The sequence below is a fragment of the Silurus aristotelis genome, assembly GCF_946808225.1.
Source record: "Silurus aristotelis genome assembly, chromosome: 25".
Classification (NCBI taxonomy): domain Eukaryota; kingdom Metazoa; phylum Chordata; class Actinopteri; order Siluriformes; family Siluridae; genus Silurus; species Silurus aristotelis.
This window is the reverse complement of record NC_139598.1, coordinates 10,479,553-10,501,710: the sequence shown is the minus strand read 5'-3', so window position 1 is coordinate 10,501,710 and position 22,158 is coordinate 10,479,553. Positions and strand designations below refer to the sequence as shown.

The 22,158-nt window shown below is 39.4% G+C and overlaps 1 protein-coding gene across 1 annotated transcript in view; it reads right to left on the bottom strand.

Moving 5' to 3' along the window:
• LOC310720100 (uncharacterized protein) overlaps window positions 1–18,330 on the bottom strand; it is a gene marked incomplete at its 3' end in the record, with an annotated part of 129,996 nt that extends 111,666 nt beyond the window's left edge. Inside the window, exon 1 of the mRNA XM_083530441.1 lies at window positions 17,543–18,330. The remainder of the gene's footprint in view (window positions 1–17,542) is intronic.
• Between the last annotated feature and the right edge of the window lie 3,828 nt (window positions 18,331–22,158).

Below are 22,158 nucleotides of genomic sequence, written 5' to 3'. Positions count from 1 at the left end.
CTTGGGACGATCTCTCATCAACACCTTGGGTGGTTCCATGTAATTCCGGAGTAGAACGGGTGCTTTGAGGATGGATTGGACTGTAGTTGGTGTCGGCGGTCTGCTGCACTGACTCGGGAGTGCAGTTTGCTTCTGATCGTCATCACTGTACCCTGCAGCATTGTATATCTGCTTCAAATGGACATTTGGTGCAACCCAGATGAGGATGGGTTACCTCTTGAGTCTGGTTCCTCTCAAGGTTTCTTCCTTATGCCATCTCGGGGAGTTTTTCCTTGCCACAGTTGCTCATCAGGGACAAACATACTTACAAAGAACATATTTACGGTTAATCACCACATTATCTGTGTAAAGCTGCTTTGAGACAATGTTCATTGTTAAAAGCGCTATACAAATAAAAATGAATTTAATTGAATTGAATTAACCGTTTTACCAACCAATTTAGATGCGTATTTAAGTGTGAGCCCCTTTATTGAATTTTAAGGTGAAGTTGAATTCTGTGACGATTTCTCAGTTAGGGTGTGATTAATTTTTAAGTTTAAGCTTGCCATTCCTTTCCTTTCTTTCTTTCATTTCTTCTTTTCCTTTCTCTTGCTTCTTTTCCTATTTTTGACTTTTTGTTTATTTTTATTTTCATTTTTATTTTCTTTATTTCTTTTTTTTTGTTTGTGTAGTTAGTTTTATGTTGTGTTTGTCTCATTTATCAAATGCCGTATTTTTCATAAGTGATTGTCTCTGAGTGCCGCTCACATTTTAAGTTTCCTGCAACATTCGATCTGAACTACATGCTCTATTAATTGTACGGTATGAAGTAAAGGGGGGTTGTGTCTTTCTCGGCCGGGGAGATACCTCTTTTATAGAAATAATAAAAGATTATACTGTCTGTTCGCCAGACGAACAGACCAAATAAGTGTAACGTTAATTCCATTACCGTCAATTCAACTTAATTTAAATATTTAGGAGTAACTATAACCCGTTAAAATTACTTATAAATATTTCCTTTTCTTTGTGAGCTAAATTCGCTACATATAATGGAGAATGCGGGCAAACTGTTGTTCAAACTATATACTCATTTTATCTTTATTAATTGTTTTTCCCTTTTCTCTCCCATTCGCTAAATATTATGGTGGAGAATGCGGGCAAACTGTTGTTCAAACTATATACTCATTTTATCTTTATCAGTTGTTTTTCCCTCTTCTCTCTCATTCGCTACATGACTGAATAGACTTACTTCTGGATATTAACACACTCAAAAAAAATTTCTTCTGCCACCTGTTTAATTTACTTAAGTGTAACATACATTCCATACAATATAATTTTGTTTACTAAATGAACGCGTATAAATCATGTAGGATTTTCTATAAGGTCAACTACTTAGCTTTTTATAGATTCACTCATGTCAAAATAACATAACAGAATCAAACTCTCACGCGCTTCTGGGAAAATCACTGCCCATATCACAAGATTTAAGCAAAGCATGGCTTCGGGAATTCACCTCTTTTTTGCGCGCTTATGAGAAGGTAAGAGCAAATTCTTTGTTATACACTTTTAAAATGAATTCAAATTAATTAATGAATTCAAATTAATTTGTTACATTTCCACATATTTGTTTAAATGATGCTCTCCGCTGTTTTGCCCATAACAGGGCAGTAGTCAGATTAGCATTAACTGTTGCTTGTCTAAACTACACGTGTGGTATAAATGAATCTTGCACATCCAGCTCAACAGGAGAGGGAGAGACCTTGCACAAGTGATTCTGCTTGTTATGAAAGAAAGAACAGTAATGAAAATGGACACAGTATTAAAAGTTCACCAGCTGTAAAGCTTTAGTATGATAGCCATAATGATTTACATGATAAAAGTAAGGAAAAGGGAAAATTAAGGTTTACAGGAATTGATATAAGTAAACATACAAAAAGATTTGAATCTTGTTAAAAAAAAAAAAAACACAGGCTGAACTATATACAAAAATCTAATAAGTAAAGCAGAAATAGAATAGCTATAATTAGAATAGTCACCAAATACCTTGGCAATTTGTTAGTACATACTAGTTATGTGGTTATGTTACAGTGTAGTACTGTGCTGTTCATTAGTTTATCACAGCAGTTGGTTACTGCTCACAGAAGGCAAGAAGTGGTTCGAGATGCACCCATGATAGCAGATTTTAAAACAAGAAGGCCAGCACTCTTCAGTCTGCATGAGGTAAGTAAAACAACAAAAGCCTTTTTGTTAGAGGGTTTATAGTACAATGAAAAGACTCATGAACTGATGATTGGTGATGGTAACACTTCAGCAGTTGTAATTGTGCATTCACTTATTAATACATGGTTATGTATGAAAATTTTTATTCATAGGTGTGTGCAGAATTCAAAGGGATCACAACAGTCCATTTGCAGTCTAAGTTTTTTTCCCAGCTGGATGTTCACTCTGCAAATCTAATCAAGGCATATAGCAAGAAAGGTGGATTTATAGGAAGGAGACTCAATAGCATCATGACACCCATGACCCAGTTATTGAGTTTTAAAAATAAGACACATGCTCACAGAAATGTCCTAATTGCCTTGATTAGGGAGGTGATTTGATGACATTCATACTTACTGACATTGCTCTATATGGTATTAGGAGGAAAGCCACACATCATGTGTAGCGAATTTAGCTCGCAAAAAGGGAAATATTTATAAGTAATTATAATGGGTTAAAATATTTCAATTCATTATTATTTGTATAGTGATTTTAACAACGAAAATTGTCTCAAAGCAGCTTTACACAGATAATTTGATGATAAAAAAATTAATATGTTTTTATAAGTAAGTTTGTCCCTGATGAGCAAGCCAGTGGCGACTGTGGCATGGAAAAACTCCCCAAGATAAACAAAGAAGGGAACACTATCCAGAGGCAGGCCTGGACGAAGTAGGAAGATTCACGGTATCAGCCCGCTTGAGCACTCCCGGCATTGCCGCCTCAATCACCGAGGAAACACCCCCTTCCAACCTGCTGCACGGAATTGGCGTCTAATTTTAGGGGCGTCTCTGCCCTGCTCACGCTCAACGCGCTCTGACTTCCGGCTCAGCATCCTCGCCCTCCGTGCACGTCGACTTCGAATCGGCTCCCGGAATCGGCTCCACAAATCAGCTCTGCACGCTCGCTCTGAACTCTCTGACACACAGAGGGAAGAGGGGCAGGAACAGTGGTCACTGGAACCTCAGGAGCATGTTTATCTCAACAGAGAGCGGGAGAGAGAGAGAGAAGAGGGTGACAGGAAGAGAAGGATATGGATTATTAAGTGTCCTTATTGTATGAAAGTTAATATCACTGTGCAGTTTGGACTTCGGCAAGACTCGCTATGGCAGCATAACTAAAAGGGAGAACCAGAAGGTAACACTGACATGAAGGATCTCTGGGATAAGAGACGACCCACCACACCACCGTCAACAAACCTGAGTGAACGTGTGAATGTGAGGGGATGACAGCATACAAATATCCCAGTTCACCAAAAACTATATCCATGTTCCATCCAGATCTGCGCCTTTACGTAAGAAAAAATCTACTGATCAAAGGCTTGACTAAATAAATATGTTTTCAACCTCAACTTGAACACTGAGACTGTGTCTGAGTCCCGAACACTGATTGGAAGGCTGTTCCATAACTGTGGGGCTTTCATAAGAGAAAGATCTGCCCCCTGCTGTAGTCTTCATTATTTGAGGAACCAACAGATAGCCTGCACCTTTTGATCTAAATAGGCGTGGAGGATCATACTGGTGTAGCGACTGGGGGATAAAAGGGACAAACTTATAATACAGATAAATTGAGTAAATAGTTGGAAGCACAGTCTGCCCGCATTCTCCACCATTATATGTAGCGACTTTAGCTCGCAAAGAAAAGGGAATATTTATAAGTAATTATAACGGGTTATAGTTACTCCTAAATATTTAAATTAAGTTGAATTGACGGTAATGGAATTAACATTACACTTATTTGTCTGTTCGTCCGGCAAACAGACAGTATAATTTTATATTAATTCTATAAAAGAGGTATCTCCCTGGCCAAGAAAGACGTAACCCTCTTTTACTTTATACCGTAAATTGAATTAAATTAAATAGAGCATGTAGTTCAGACCTGATGTTGCAGGAACTTCGCATTTATGGAACGCACTCAGAGACAATCACTTATGAAAAATACGGCGTTTAATGAATGAGACAAACACAACATAAAACTAACACAAACAAACAAACAAAAAGAAAAAAGAAAGTTGAAATTAGGAAAGGAGGAAGAGAAAGGAAAGGAAGAAGGAGATAAAGAAAGGAAAGGCAGCTTACTTTAAATTAATCACATCCTAACTGAGAAATCGTCACGGAAATTTAAATTCGCCTTGATATTAAGGGGTTCAAACTTAACACGCATCTAAATTAGTTGGTAAACCGGTTACTTGCATTGACTTGTTGCACAAGAGTGCGGATGCGGTAGACAAAAAAATCTTGGACGAGTCGGTTAGGATGGAGTCAGATGTTCTTCCAGCTTTTCCTGAAGATCAGAGCAGTTGGTGTTTTGAAGATAAAGCTTGCTGGAAGATCTCAAAAGAGATTGGAGATCTCGTCCCGAAGAGTCGCTGCTGAGCTGTTCGAAGCGTCCGACTCTCCTGGCCATCGGGCCCCCGGGCCTTCGGGCCCCGGGGGTCCGAGCCTTTCCGGTCGGGCCGAGTGAGCGAGTTGCTTCCTTGACTGAACTCTGACTGGACCCGACTGAACTCTGACTGGACAATGATTGGTTGGGTTCAAGATGTTTTGAAGGTCCTGAACCCCACCAATCCTTGTGGAAATGGCCAATGCAATGGCCTGAAATTTTGGAGGACACTGTGGTATACAAGCTCTCAATAAAAGTGTAAGCCGTGGTGCTCATCCTTTGATTGAAAAGCAGATGTCAGGGGTTAAAAGGAAATTCCTGAGACATGAAGTCTAAATGACACGTGCTACACTGGTAAAGAAGTTCACTCAGATACTGCAGCGCGAGACCGTTAAATGCTTTATACGTCAATAGTAGTATTTTATAATCAATGCAAGATTTGATTGGGAGCCAGTGTAGACTGATTAAAACAGGAGTGATATGGTCATATTTTCTAGATCTAGTGAGGACTCTTGCTGCTGCATTCTAAACTAACTGAAGCTTATTTATGCACTTACTCAAACACGCAAACAGTAAAGCATTACAGTAGTCTAATCTAGAAGTAACAAAAGCATATACCGTAATTTCCGGACCATTAAGCGCACCCTACGGTGGCCGAGAAGTGCAAAACACATTAACAAATCCGAAAACAAATTACCAAATCCAAAACCAAATTACCAAATCCAAAAACAAATTAACAAATTGAAAAACAAATGAACAAATCCAAAAACAAATCCACAATTTCAAAAACAAATCAACAAATCCGAAAACAAATTAACAAATTTAAAAACAAAACAACAAATTCAAAAACACATTAACAAATCCGAAAACAAATTAACAAATTAGAAAACACTAACAAATCCAAAAACAAATTAACAAATCCAAAAACAAATTAACAAATTCAAAAACAAATTAACAAATCCGAAAACAAATTAACAAATTCAAAAACACATTAACAAATCCAAAAAACACAACGACAAGCCAGACAAACCGGAAAAGGTAGGTATAGTTTGCGAATGGAAACTTACAGATCATTGGACAAGACACCTGTCAGTCAAGATATACAGGTGAGTGACAGGTGTCTCGTCCAATGATCTGTAAGTTTCCATTCACAAACTATACCTACCTTTTTCGGTTTGTCTGGCTTGTCGTTGTGTTTTTTGGATTTGTTAATGTGTTTCGTGCAACGATTCAGACAAACCGGAAAAGGTAGGTAGTTTGTAGTGGAAACTTACAGATCATTAGACGAGACACCTGTCATTCACGTGTATATCTTGACTGACAGGTGTCTTGTCCAATGATCTGTAAGTTTATGTTCACAAACTATACCTACCTTTTCCGGTTTGTCTGAATCGGTGCACGAAAATACGGTACTAGTTTTTCTGCATCGTGTAACGACATAATATTTCTAATTTTAGCAATATTTCTAATGTGAAAGAAGGCGATCCTGGTAATATTATTCACATAAGCCTTAAAGGAAAGACACGGGTCAAATTTAAAACCAAGGTGTTTGACTGCTGTACACACTGAGACAGAAACACCATCCAGAGATGCTACGTAATCGGAAAGTTTGCTTCTAGCTGCATGTGGTCCTAGTAAAAGTACTACCATCTTATCTGAGTTAAACAGAAGAAAGTTATCCAGCATCCACTGTCTAATGTCCTTTACACACTCCTCACCATTGTTAAGCTGATCTTTCTCATCTTTGATGAAATATACAACTGTGTATCATCAGCATAGCAATGGAAGCGAATACCATGTTTATGTATAATTTCACCAAGAGGCAGCATATATAAAGAGAAAAGCAGGGGGCCTAAGATGCCACTCTTGGGCCCTTGAGCAAGGCCCTTAACCCTCTATGCTCCGGGGGTCCCTTACGAGGGAAATATCAAGGTCCGTGACGTCGGAGTGACGTGGGGCCGCCTTCCCGTGGGCTCACCACCTGCAGGAGGGACAGTAAGGGACGGTGCTGTGAGGATTGGGCAGCAGTCGAAGGCGGGGGCCTGCTTAGGCAGGGGCCTGCTGCGACCCGAATTACGGATAAGCGGGAGAAAATTAATGAATGAATGAATGGGCCTAAGACAAGATTTTTGAGGAACACCAAACTTTACCTCAGAGAGTGTGGAGGACTCACCATTTACATCAAGAAACTGATAGCGATTAGTCAAATAAGACCTGAGCCAAGAGAGAGCTGTTCCCTTTATTCCAACAACGTTCTCAAGTCTAGCAAGCAGTATAGTGTGATCAATGGTGTCAAAAGCTGCACTAAGGTCGAGCAAAACAAGTAAAGAGACAAAACCCTGATAACAGACCCTGATATTGAGGCCAATAACAGGACATTTACCACCTTAACTAGTGCCGTCTCTGTGCTATGATGAGGCCTAAATCCTAAATAGTATACTTAAAAAATGTTATTCATAAGTAGATGTGAGCATAACTGCTGTGCTACAACCTTTTCTAAAATTTTGGATATAAAGGGGAGATTTGATATTGGCCTGTAGTTGGACAGCTGACATGGGTCAAGGTCAGGTTTCTTAATTAGGAGGTCGATAACTGCCAGTTTGAAGGATTTAGGTACATAACCAGTGCTAGTGGAAGAGTTTATGATTTTTTAAAACAGGTTCAATTACCTCTGGAATTATCTGTTTGAGGAAACTTGTAGGCAAGGGATAGAGAATGCAGGTTGATGATTTTGATGAGGAAATAAATGAAATTAAGTCATTCTCATGAATAGGAGTGAAGCTTTGTAATTGATTGTCTGTTATAATTACACTGCTGTCTACAGGGTTACTTGTAAAATAATTTGGATTTATATTAACCTTCTGGATTTCTTGCCTGATGTTTTCAACTTTATTATTAAAAAAGTTCATGAAATCATTACTACCTAATGATGGTGTGCATGTTAGTGCAGTGCATTTATTTCCTGTTAATTTTGCTACCGTGCTGAATAAAAATCTAGCATTATGCTTGTTATTTTTTATGAGGGTGGAGAAATATGCTGATCTAGCAGCACTAAGAGATTTTCTATAATTAAGGAGGCTCTCTTTCCATGCTATTTGAAATACTGTTTTGTTTGAAGCCATTTACGTTCTAATTTCCGAGTGATCTGTTTTAAGGTGCGCGTATGATCATTATACCACTGTGCAAATTTTTTCTCCCTGATCATTTTGGTCTTAAGGGGAGCTACATCATCTAGAGTATAACGTAACATTGACTCTAGGTATTTAGTGGCCCAGTCAAGCTCTGCGGGGTCAGACGAAGATCTGTTTAATATCGTAATTTCTGGATATCTCCCCGGCCAAGAAAGACACGACCCACCTTCACTTTATACCCTTACAAATAATAAAGCATGTAGTTTGATAAAAAATTGCAGGAACTTAGAAATGTGAGCAGCACTCAGAGACAATCACGTATGAAAAACACAGTGTTTAATGAATGAGACAGACACAACCTAAAACATACATAAACATACAAAAAGAAAGAAAAAAATACAATTAAAAGAAACAAAGTTAAGAATGGGTAAAAGGAGAAAGAGAAGGAAAAAAGAAGAGAGAGAAAGAAAGAAAAGGTATGGCAAGCTTAACTTCAAAATAACCACAACCCAAACAAGAATCATCAAGAAATTTAAATTCACCTTAAAAAATAAGGGGCTCAAGCTTAATCACTCAACGGTTACTAGCATTAGCTTTCGCTGAACAAGGGTCCGGATGAGGTAGACAATGGAAATTCTTGAAGGGTCTGTTAGGATTAAGTTAGATGTTCTCCTGAAGATCAGAGTAGGAGAAGTTCTTGAAGGTAAAGCTTGCCGGAAGATCTGCCTCAAAGGGTTTGAGTCCAGTCTCGAAGAAGAGGTTCTGAGCAACGATTGGTGGGGTTCAGGACATTTAAAGGTACCTGAGCAACACCCATCTTTGGTGGAATGGCCAATGCCAGGCATGAAGTTTCCGGATAGAGAAACTTCCTTGTTTGTGGGTTTGTTGGGGATTACCGGTTTATACTTACTTTGGAAAAATTAAAGTTTTTGTGTGTGTGTGTGTGTGTGTGTGTGTGTGTGTGTGTGTGTGTGTGTGTGTGTGTGTGTGTGTGTGTGTGTGTTGTCGTAACTCAGACCCTATGTCTGAGTAGACATTACATTTAAGTGGCTCAATGCTCAAATTAGTTTTAGCTATTCAATAATCAATTACCAATAAGTTTCAAAACTTCAGATAATATATAAACAAACCAAATGAAGACATCTTTCAGTCACAAATGAGAAGGAGCAAATCAGCTTTATGCAGTCACTTCAGGCCCATCCAATTGAGCTCTCGGGAGAGAACCATCCTAACAGCAATGGCACCCGTCAGCTTTCACATGCAAGTGCAAATTTAATATTAACAATCCTTACTTTTTATATCTCACACATAGTAAAATGTACATATTTTGGCTAATATTTCCTCCCTCACAATTTACGTACACCAATCTTTTTACAGGGCTTTGCATATCCCACCTTTTGCTTACGTGTTTTCTGGTAAGTTTATACCTATTCTTAGTAAAATTCCACCTATTTCCAGGAGGCCTCGTTCACCTCCATACAATTCTAATTTACATGTACAACAAACATCTCTTGATAGTGACCTTGTCTTAAAAAAAAATCCCCTGATCGTGCACTTTGTACACAACAATACAACTGATCGTCCACCGCAATATTCACACCTTTTCTTAAAATCTTGTCTGGGTTTTTTCCTATGTCTGCAAATCATCCTTTGTTTTGTTTTGTGTAGACTTGGTATCGAAACATGTTTTTTTTTTTACCAGTTTTACAAACCAGGACTTTAGTTTTAACACACCAGCACATTTCTCCAAATGCTTTACCTATTTTTCATAGCTCTCGTCTTTTACTTAGTTTTTCTTAAAATCTTCTTGAAATATATTTCTTATGACATAATACTTATTTATATAACATTTCCTGTTTTACTCTCATCCTGCCTGCATCTTAAGCTCATGCTCTCATAGAAACATCTTACTTCCTGTGTGTTTTGGCCATTGTATCTCTTACACAAATTATTGCAACTATTCCCCTACGTTCTTTATTATCTGATGATGTATTGTGCCTAATAACCCAGCCATTAGGGAGGCACAAGCCAGTGCACTCTTAGTGCCGGTCCCCAAGCCCGGATAAATGGGGAGGGTTGCGTGGAAGGGCATCCAGCGTAAAACATGTGCCAAATCAAATATGCAGATTACAAATAAGAATTTTATACTGGATCGGTCGAGGCCCGGGTTACCAACTGTTGGGCTACTGTTGGCCAAAGGAGGAGAAGGAGAGAAGGAAGACGTCTACAGAGACGGCAGTGTAGCGTCTGGCACAGGTCATTTAGACTTCATGTCCCAGGCATTCCTTTTAACCTATGACATCTACATCTCAATCAAAAGGTGAAACATTAATAGGGGGTGGTATATCTGTAAAGTGTCACACTCCCCCTCCGAAGACACTAAACAGAACCAAATCCTAAACTCTTGTTTAGTTTACTGGGACCCATTAAACAATAAAGTCATAAAACTCATGAAACAATCCAAACTTGAAACTTGATCCAGCATGGCTGCTTGTGACAAACACACACAACCGGCTCCAGAACGTTTGGATTTTACCACAAGACAGATAACCCCCTTTGCAGATATTCTGTTTGACCCTCACACACACACACACACACACACACACACACACACACACACACACACACACATCACACAGTCACACACACACACACACACACACACACACACACACACACACACACACACACCACCCCGAAAGCCAGATAACACCCCTGGTCTCTCTGGTTGAATTCACAGCGACCCTCAGACCATAAAACAATTCACTCTCGGAACTCGGCCCCAGTACGTCTGTTTGTGACACACACACATATGCAGACACACACACACACACACACACACACCAAAAGGGAGCATTCTTTTATTAATTAAATAATAAATAGAATGTCCCACTCCACATGATACAAACATACATCTTGTTTGTATCTTCTACTATAAATAAAGCAAGTGTTTAACTCTACATCAATAATATTTAAACCTTAAAATGTTTAGCAATATAACTCTGTGTTAAATGTTGTCTCTTCTCTTCTTAAGGCTTGATTGACTTAGAAGTATCTGTTCTTTACTTTCCTGACAAGGGTGCATTTTATTTATCAGAATACAACATTGTATTAACATCAAGTAATTACTGATCTCTTTAAGTTAATGTACCTCTGCCTTATACTGTCATTCCTTTTCATGGTTAGTATCCAAATGACCACAAAATTATCTGTTTCTTTATTTTTCAAACAATGGTGCATTTTATTTGATCATGAAATCTACCATACCGTCTTAATACACTTCAGATAAAACTTTAAAGTTCTAAAGTCCAAACCATGCCCACAAACACATGAAACAAAGGGGAGTTTTCCCTTCAAAATCTCAACCCTTAGTATTGGCCATTCCCCCAAGGATGGGTGGGATTCAGGACCTTTAAAACATCTTGAACCCAACTAATCATTGTCCAGTCAGAGTGCAGTCAGGTCCAGTCAGAGTTCAGTCAAGAGAGCAACTCGCTCACTCGGCTCGACCGAAAAGGCTCAAACCCCCGGGGCCCGAAGGCCCGGGGGCCCAATGGCCAGGAGAGTCGGACGCTTCGAACAGCTCAGCAGCGACTCTTCGGGACGAGATCTCATATCTCTTTTGAGATCTTCCAGCAAGCTTTATCTTCAAAACACCAACTGCTCTGATCTTCAGGAGAAGCTGGGAGAACATCTGACTCCATCCTAACCGACTCGTCCAAGATTCTTTTGTCTACCGCATCCGGACTCTTGTGCAACAAGTCAATGCAAGTAACCGGTTTACCAACTAATTTAGATGCGTGTTAAGTTTGAACCCCTTAATATTAAGGCGAATTAAAATTTCCGTGACGATTTCTCAGTTAGGATGTGATTAATTTGAAGTAAGCGGCCTTTCCTTTCTTTATCTCCTTCTTCCTTTCCTTTCTCTTCCTCCTTCCCTAATTTCAACTTTCTTTTTATTTTATTTAAATTTTAATTTTCTTCATTTCTTTTTGTTTGTTTGTTTGTGTAGTTAGTTTTATGTTGTGTTTGTCTCATTCATTAAACGCTGTATTTTTCATAAGTGATGGTCTCTGAGTACGTTCCATAAATGCGAAGTTCCTGCAACATCAGGTCTGAACTACATGCTCTATTTAATTTAATTTAATTTACGGTATAAAGTAAAAGGGGGTTACGTCTTTCTTGGCCAGGGAGATACCTCTTTATAGAATTAATATAAAATTATACTGTCTGTTTGCCGGACGAACAGACAAATAAGTGTAATGATAATTCCATTACCGTCAATTCAACTTAATTTAAATATTTTGGAGTAACTATAACCCGTTATAATTACTTATTAATATTTACCTTTCTTTGCGAGCTAAATTCGCTACAGCAGGAAAAGGAGAAGTGTGGCAAAGTGGAGGTTCAGGTTGGTACTTTAAATGTGAAATGTGTTGACTAGTGAGGAGAGTGTGTTGAGAAGGTGGAGGGAGTAATTGGGTATGTGGAGGGAGAAGGTTGGATGATGTGGAGTTTGGTGAAGCAGGAAGTGGATAGGATTAGTAAGGAGGAAGTAAGAGCAGCAATTAAGAGGATGAAGAGTTGAAAGTTGGTTGGACCAGATGACATTCCGGTAGAAGCATGGAGATGTTTAGGAGAGATAGCAGTGGAGTTTTTAACCAGATTGTTTTACAAGATTCTGGAAGGTGAGAGGATGCCTGAGGAATGGAGAAGGAGTGTGCTGGTACCGATCTTTAAGCATAAGGGAGATGTGCAGACCTGCAGTAACTACAGGGGAATTAAGTTGATCAGTCACACCATAAAGTTATGGAAAAGAGTAGTGGAAGCCAGGCTAAGAGAAGATGTGACCATCTGTGAGCAACAGTATAGTTTCATGCCGAGGAAGAGCACCACAGATGCCTTATTTGCTTTGAGAATGTTGATGGAGAAGTATGGAGAAGGACAGAAGGAATTGCATTGTGGATTTGTGGATTTAGAGAAAGCATACAACAGAGTGCCAAGAGAGGAGTTGTGGTATTGTATGAGGAAGTCAGGTGTGTCAGTGAAGTATGTGAGGGTGGTGCAGGACATTTATGAGGACAGTGTGACAGCAGTGAAGTGTGCAGTAGGAATGACAGACTAGTTCATGGTGAAGGTTGGACGGCATCAAGGATCAGCCCTAAGCCCTTTCCTGTTTGCAGTGTTGATGGGCAGGTTGACAGACGAGGTCAGACAAGAGTCTCCCTGGACTATGATGTTTGCAGATGATATTGTGATTTGTGGTGAGAGTAGTGAGCAGGTTGAGAAGAGCCTGGAGAGGTGGAGGTATGCTCTGGAGAGAAGGGGAATGAAAGTCAGTAGGAGTAAGGCAGAGCACATGTGTGTAAATGAGAGGGAGGGCAGTGGAGTGGTGCGGTGCGGTTGCAGGGTGAAGAGGTGGACAAGGTGGAGGAGTTCAGGTACCTGGGGTCAACAATGCAAAGTAATGGAGAGTGTGTTAGGGAAGTATAGAAAAGAGTGCAGGCAGGGTGGAGTGGGTGGAGAAGAGTGACAGGAGTGATTTGTGATAGTAGGGTATCTGCAAGAATGAAAGGGAAAGTTTATCGAACTGTGGTGAGACCTGCGATGTTGTATGGATTAGAGACAGTGGTGTTGAGTAAAAGGCAGGAGGCGTAGCTGGATGTAGCAGAGCTGAAGTTGTTAAGATTTACTTTGGGAGTGACGAGGATGGACAAGATTAGAAATGAGTTTATTAGAGGGACAGCCCATGTTGGATGTTTTGGTGACAAGGTGAGGGAGGCGAGATTGAGATGGTTTGGATATGTGCAGAGGAGGAACATGAGTTATATTGGTACAAAAATGCTGAGGATGAAGCCACCAGGAAGGAGGAAAAGAGGAAGGGCAAGGAGGAGGTTCATAGATGTGGTGAGGGAAGACATGCAGGTAGTTGGTGTAAAAGAGGCAGATGTAGAGGACAGGGTGGTATTGAGATGGATGATCCGCTGTGGCGACCCCTAATGGGAGCAGCCGAAAGAAGAACAAGAAGAAGTATTGTGCCTATTATCCTATTACTCTTCTAATTTTTATATATTTTTTTATATTTTTATATGATTTTTTCATTTTAGTTTCTATTTGTGCTTTGTTTATATATGTGCATGTTGCCTGCATGCTGCTTGCTTATTTTACTATTTTTATTTTACGTTATATTTTCCTATCTTTTCCTCCCGGCCGACACCCTTTGCCTGGTGTGTGTGGTCACCACTTTCTACTGGCCTGTTTTCTGGAGTGACTATTGGTCCTCATATGCGTCTCTATTTTCCACCTCGAATATCTCTTCCGGTTCACTCATGGCGCCTCTAAATTTTTCTCCTTATTTTTCTAAAACTGCCGTTTTTTCTAATCCCTAATCTAACCCATCATCCGTATCTGCTCACTGGACTTTATAACATGTATTACATTTACAAGCATTTTGATTATATAATGTATGCTAAACTTTATATATGATCAACTTTACTCTAAAGCATGATTATTGATTTCGTCTGAAATCTCTTTATACAGTTTATACAGAGTTCTCTGCGAAGCTAAGTATTATACTATATTAATGCTGAGTAACGGTTATATGTATTAAGCTTAGATTTAAACTAATATAAGCAATGTTATGTTATCTGAAGCATATTGCTAAATGATATTATATATTACTAGATTTTACTACTGATAGCTGAAGCTGACCTAAGTTAAAGAGTTTGCACCCTTCCCCAACCCAAAGTACTGGAACCGAGTTGTGAGAGTGGATTGTTTTATGGTTTGAGGGTCCCTGCGAAGTCAACCAGAGAATCTAAAGAGGGTTTTTATGGCTTTGCGTCTTCCAGGATGGTGTGTGTGTGTGTGTGTGTGTGTGTGTGTGTGTGTGTGTGTGTGTGTGTGTGTGTGTGTGTGTGTGTGTGTGTGTTTTTATGACCAAACTTTTGATGTCACCCATATGAGGATGGGTTCCCCTTTGAGTCTGGTTCCTCTCAAGGTTTCTTCCTCATATCATCTAAGGGAGTTTTTCCTTGCCACTGTCGCCACGGCTTGCTCATCAGGGACAAACGCACACCATTCACCTTCACTGTTGTTTTCTGTAAAGCTGCTTTGAGACAATGTCTGTTGTGAAAAGCGCTATACAAATAAACTTGACTTGATTTGACTTGTGTGTGTGTGTGTGTGCGCGCATGTGCATGTGTTCTGGGTCAGGTAAAGAGACTGGCTTGAGAGACTGGCCTGAGAGACTGGCCTTCAATAGAGGTGTAAACCGTGGTGCTTGTCCTTTGAGTGAACTGCAAATGTTAAAGGTTAAAAGGAATACCTGAGACATGAATCTAAAAGACACTAGCCAGACCTTACAATGTGTGAGTTGCCATGTTTAAAGTTTAGAAGCAGCTCTAAATGTGACCTTTACAAAATCTCTTTATTTAGAGATAAACTGCACATGCTGTCTGTGTGTGCTCTTAATTCATAGCGTCTAGCACAAGCTGGATCTCAATGTTTCATATACTAGTGTAAAAGATATTGAGTTTTGTGGACTCTCTAAATCTATTAAACATATTTGGGTTAATTTACTTGTTGTCCTAAATATTTTAAGAAGAAATACTGAATAAGAATATTTAAAAAGGGGGTCCAAAAAACTTTATATTTTTACAAAACATGTATGTCTAAACATATTGTGAAATCTTAGTTAATTTAATTTCTATGGAGATAAAACTAATATCAAGGTTCTTTTTCCAGAAATTGCATCCTTGAATTAGGGTGAAGAAATATGGGTTGTTTAAAATGTTATAGAATTTAATTTTGCACTTCCATGTAGAAATTCACGTGTTTATTCTCTGATTTGCAGAACGATAAATTTTAACTGTTAGCTGTTGTACATTATTATGTTTATAACGTTATGAAAAGTGATTCGATTTCGGTATGGGGTGGGATGTAATTAACATCAGGGTTTAAAAGAAATTATTATTTTTTTATAGGCAGAGGATGTAAGCAGACACACAACCATGGAAGAGACCCTCTTTGGCATCTGTTATTCGACATAAAGGTGCTGAGCTTAGTGATCCCCCAGAGAATGTGGGAGTCATTTTAGAGGGGGTGACTGTAATCTGTAGTCCTGTAGTCTGTGAACTAAGGAATGTACCTTTTGTATAATATGAATTGTATAATTGTATTAGCCAAGCATCCCTTTGTTAAAGTGCGTAAGTTTACAGTTCTAATTTTTTAAAGTGGGGTGCTATAGTACAGTTGAACCTTTTTTACCTGCAGTATTTCTGTTTCAGATTTTATGATAAAATTGTTTCGAAACAAACCAGTATAAATTAAGTTTAACATTACAAGGTACTACAGTTCATTCTAGTTGTAATAAAAAAGTATTTAACTTTTTTTTTTTTTTAATGTTTCATGATTTCCAGAAATTTGTTTTAAAAATGTTACAAAACTAACACCTAAACACCCAAAGAATGGTGAGCAGTTATGTAAATAATTTACCTTTGTTAATTAAACTTGATGACCAGTGGTTTTGTGCTCATATTTCTACCCTAAACATCAAGTTGACTTTGCTGAAGCACAACCTTTGGATCAGGAGTCGGAAACCAGAGTATGGGCAAATGCTTTAATCATCTTAATACACGGGGCAAAGGCATGAGGAGTCAAGTTGAGTTTATTTCTATAGCGCAAATTTGCCACTTAACGTCGGTTATCTCGATCGGCACTGTGCAGCCGCAAAAGAACTCGCGGAAGTGGCGGAAAAATCAAGCCTTACAGATGCTACAGTTGTAGGATACTTTTAAGAGCTGTGTCAGGGTGAAATGACTCGAGAATTTAATTGACACTGGTTAGCTTTTTGTAAAAACGAACTACACCCCGCACGTTTTTAGTGATTTTGTGAGCGATCTTTGTATTTGCTGTGTTGGAGAATATAATAAAGGTTTGTATCGAGAATCGACGGTGGTTTGTATTGTATACTGGTAAATCTCTGCTGTTAGTTGGTGCACATATGGCTTTTGTTGTTAAATGTTATGCGATGAACGGGAGGCGAACGCCGAAGTGAAAGCAAAACAGTTTATTGCAACACAGGGCAAAGCCAAACACAAACACAACACTGAATATGCCAGTGGTGCGCTCTGGGAGCGCGGTCCACTAAGTCTTAAACTGAAAAGAGACAGTCTGTATATATAATCCACGGGTGTGCTTGGTAGAAGCGCGGTGCCGAACAGCACACGGGAGAACGTGGGATGAGCAGCAAAAGCATAGAATTAACAACGGCAGGATCGGGGGAATTCGAGATGCGCTTTGGGAAGAAAAGCGCAGCCGTTGAGAGAGTGCGGAGTCCGAGTGGGAAGGCACGTACCAGGATACGCATGAGCGATAACAACGACCGCCGTAAACCAACATATACCAACAATAACGGACGGTGAGAGTGTGGAAGTGAGGGGTTTAAATAGGAGCTGGTGATGAGTGCTAAACGAGTCCCAGGTGTGCGTGATTGAAGCTGGGAGCTTCAGAGAAAGCGGAGGTTTGACAGCCGACGAAGGGGGCGTGGCAGGTGGTTTCCTGACAGTTAAAAAACATGTATGTACATGAAATGCCTTCATCAAACAAATCGCGGCAACGCTGTAGTGTTAAAAAAACCTCCAAAAACACGTGCATGTACATTCTCATTTATTAACGCACATCATGTACATCAAGAAATTTCAAGCAAGTTAATATATTGCCGCCATATTGGTTTTCGTTTGTCTCGATCATCGGTTATCTCTATGCTTTTTGGCGTCCCCTAGGCCGGCCACATAACCGGGTTCCACTGTATAAGTAATGATCTTTCTTCAGTCTTATATAGTCTTTATGGTTATAAAACTAGGGACATTTGTGATCATCACAGATCCAGCATCAGCTTCCCCATGCCAGAGCCTTTATAACACTCCAGGAGGTCCAATGTCAAAACCACATGTAGTTGGGATTAAATTGGCACTGGTACGTCTCTAGATGGTTCGGGATGTTTGCGAGTTCGGCATCTACTTCTTCAAAGGTCCATAATCTTCATGAGGTGGGACGTGACTGGAGCTGGCCAAACCTTAGGATGCCTCGGGATGGGGAGAGAAGGAGAAGCAGTGGAGAGAAATTAACGTAGCTGCTGTTCATGATATTAACAGAACAAGTTGATAATGTGCATGTGATCAGATGTTCTGAAGCACAAGGTTATGATGTGAGACGTACGTTATGTGTAGGCTTTGCTAAAAAAATATGTTTTTAATCTGCACTTAAACTGGGAGAGTGTGTCTGAGCCCCGAACACTGTCAGGAAGACTATTCCAGAGTTTAGGAGCTAAATGTGAGAATGATCTACCGGCTTTAGTGGACTTTGCTATTCTAGGAACTACTAGAAGCCCAGAGTTTTGAGATCTCAGGGAGCGTGACGGATTGTAGCGTGTTAAAAGACTGGAGAGATACATGGGAGCCAAATCATTTAGGGCTTTATAAGTAAGAAGCAGTAGTTTGTAGTCTATTCGAAACTTAACAGGAAGCCAGTGCAGGGATGATAAGATTGGTGTTATATGATCATATTTTCTTGACCTTGTAAGAACTCATTCTGAACTAACTGAAGCTTGTTTATTAATAATGCAGGACATCCACCTAGTAATGCATTACAATAGTCTATTCTGAAGGTCATGAACGCATGGACGAGCTTCTCTGCATCAGATATAGATAACGTTTCCTAACTTAGAAATATTTCTAAGGTGAAAGAAGCCTGCTTTTGTAACTTGGCTGATATGATTATTAAAAGACAAGTTGCTGTCTAAAATAACTCCCAGGTCTTTTACCGTTGAACTAGTGGTTACAGAACATCTGTCTAAATGCAGGTTAAGATGCTGGAGCTTCTGTTTACTGGTTTATGGGCTGATGAGCAAAATCTCTGTCTTATCAGAATTTAATAGTAGAAAGTTATGGGTCATCCAATCTCTTATTTCTTTAACACACTCAGTTATGCGAGCTATTAGAGCTGTATCGCCTGGTTTGGATGAGATATATAGCTGGGTATCATCAGCATAACAATGGAAGCTAATTCCATGCCTTCTAATAATATTTCCTAAGGAAAGCATGTATATTGTGAAAAGCAGGGGTCCTAGAACTGAACCTTGTGGCACATCATAATTTACTAGCATTAGCCTGGATAACTCTCCATTTAAGTCTACAAAATGGTAACGATCGGACAGGTAAGATTTAAACCAGCTTAATGCCTGTCCCTGAATACCAATGTAATTCTGTAAGCGATCTAGGAGGAGATCATGGTCTATAGTGTCGAATGCATCACTAAGATCTAGTAAACAGCGAGATGAAGCCTTGGTCTGAAGCTAAAAACAGGTAATTAGTGATTTTAACTAGGGCAGTTTCTGTGCTATTATGGGGCCTAAAACCTGACTGAAACTCTTCAAAGATATTGTTCTCTTGCAAGTGGGAACATAACTGGGCAGCGACAATCTTTTCTAAAATCTTAGACATAAATGGGAGATTTAAAATTGGTCTGTAATTCGATAGCGTGTTTGGATCCAGATTAGTTTTTTTAATCAGTGGCTTAATAACTGCTAACTTGAGGGATTTAGGGACGTGACCTAAAGATAACACTTCCTTCAATAGATTAGTTGGAATGGGATCTAACTGACATGTTGTTGATTTAGCTTTGGTAATAACATTATACAGCTCTTCCTGTCCTATACATGTAAAACAGTGGAGTTGTGGAGTTGTAGGCGAGATAATGTCAGTAGATTCTGTCAGAGGTTGGACCTCCACAATTGTTTTTCTAATGTTATCTATTTTTTCAATGAAGATATTCATAAGGTCCTCACTACTAAACTGTGATGGAACACATTTTTCAGAGACCTGATTTGTAGTTAATTTAGCTACTGTACTGGAAAAGAACCTGGTATTGTTTTGTTTGTTTTCTATGAGTTTGCTCAGGTGTTCAGCTCTAGCAGCTTTTAGCTGAGGATACTGTCTTTATACTCAATTCTAAATACCTCCAATTTAGTTTTCCTCCATTCTCTCTCCAGATTATGGGCTGTTCTCTTGAGGGCATGCGTATGACTTGTAGCGACTGGCGGATAAGAGGGACAAACTTATAATACAGATAAATTGAGTATATAGTTGGAAGCACAGTCTGCCCGCATTCTCCACCATTATATGTAGCGACTGGGGGATAAAAGGGACAAACTTATAATATAGATAAATTGAGTATATAGTTGGAAGCACAGTCTGCCCGCATTCTCCACCATTATATGTAGTGAATTTAGCTCACAAAGAAAGGTAAATATTTATAAGTAATTATAAATATTTAAGTTAAGTTGAATTGACGGTAATGGAATTAACATTACACTTATTTGTCTGTTCGTCCGGCAAACAGACAGTATAATGTTATATTAATTCTATAAAAGAGGTATCTCCCTGGCCAAGAAAGACGTAACCCCCTTTTACTTTATACCGTAAATAAAATAAAATTAAATTAAATAGAGCATGTAGTTCAGACCTGATGTTGCAGGAACTTTGCATTTATGAAACGTACTCAGAGACCATCACTTATGAAAAATACTGCGTTTAATGAATGAGACAAACACAACATAAAACTAACTACACAAACAAAGGCCCCTGGGGTCCGAGCCTTTCTGGTCCGAGCCTTTCTGGTCGAGCCGAGTGAGCGAGTTGCTTTCTTGACTGAACTCTGACTGGACCCGACTGAACCCTGACTGGACCATGATTAGTTGGGTTCAAGATGTTTTAAAGGTCCTGAACCCCACCCATCTTTAGGGGAATGGCCAATGCTACAGCCTGAAATTTTGGAGGGAAAAACTCCCTTTGTTCATGTGTTTGTGAGCATGGTTTCCAGGTTATATTCGCTTTGGAGAAGTTTTATCCAAAGTGTATTAGGACAGTATGATACATTTCATGATTGAATAAAATGCACCATTGTTTGAAAAATAAGTTACAGATAATTTTGTGGTCATTTGGATACTAAACACGAGAGGATTGACGGCATAATGGCAGCGGTACATTACATACAAAAATCAGTAGTCAAAGTGTAACTAATGTTACTACGACATTATGTTCTGATAAAAAAAATGAAAACACAAAACAAAATGCACTTTCATTAGGAAAGTGAAGAGCAGATAATTTTGTATAAATTCTGACATCAGGCCTTAAAAGGACATACAGCATTAAAACAGGTATACATTATCGTATACGGATGTTACTACAATGTCGTATTCTGATCAAATGAAATGCACCCTTGTCAGGAAAGTAAAGAACAGATAATTCTAAGTCAATCAAGCCTTAAGAAGAGAAGAGACAACATTTAACACAGAGTTATATTACTAAACATTTTAAGGTTTAAATATTATTGATGTCGAGTTAAACACTTGCTTTATTTATAGTAGAAGATACAAACAAGATGTATGTTTGTATCATGTGAAGTGGGACATTAAATTTTTATTTAATTAATAAAAGAATGCTCCCTTGTGGTGTGTGTGTTTGTGTGTGTGTGTGTGTGTGTGTGTGTGTGTGTGTGTGTGTGTGTGTGTGTGTGTGTGTGTGTGTGTGTGTGTGTGTGTGTGTCTGCATATGTGTGTGTGTCACAAACAGACGTACTGGGGCCGAGTTCCGAGAGTGAATTGTTTTATGGTCTGAGGGTCGCTGTGAATTGAACCAGAGAGGCCAGGGGGGGGTTATCTGGCTTTCGGGGTGGTGTGTGTGTGTGTGTGTGTGTGCGTGTATGCTCGCGTGTGTGGTGTGTGTGTGTGTGTGTGTGTGGTATAGAGACTGGCTTTTGTTATCAGTCTTCCGGGGGGTTATCTGTCTTGTGGTAAAATCCAAACGTTCTGGAGCTGGTTGTGTGTGTTTGTCACAAGCAGCCATGCTGGATCTAGTTTCGAGTTTGGATTGTTTCATGAGTTTTATTAGTTTATTGTTTTAGGGGTCCCGGTAAACTAAACAAGAGTTCAGGGTTTGGTCCTGTTTAGTGTCCTCGGAGGGGGAGTGTGACACTTTACGGATATACCATCCCCAATAAAAGTTTCACCTTTTGATTGAGATGTATATGTCATAGGTTAACAGGAATGCCTGGGACATGAAGTCTAAATAACCTGTGGCAGACGCTACAACTATTATACCAAGGTGCAGGTGCTTGTTCTGTAACCTTTTTTAACCGGGCAGGGTACGTGGTGCACCGGTGCCAGAGTGAACGATATCTGGGCGGGCCGCGTTGTAGGTGTGCTGGGCCTGGGCAGAGAAAGACGCGGAGTTGTGGTGCTGGAAGCGTTAGGTTTAACCCAGGAATTTACCTGGGACAAGTGCGTGTCCACCCGGGATGTTTCCAGCGCCGCTTTTCGCTCTCGCAGCTGGGCATGCTTTGCATGCAG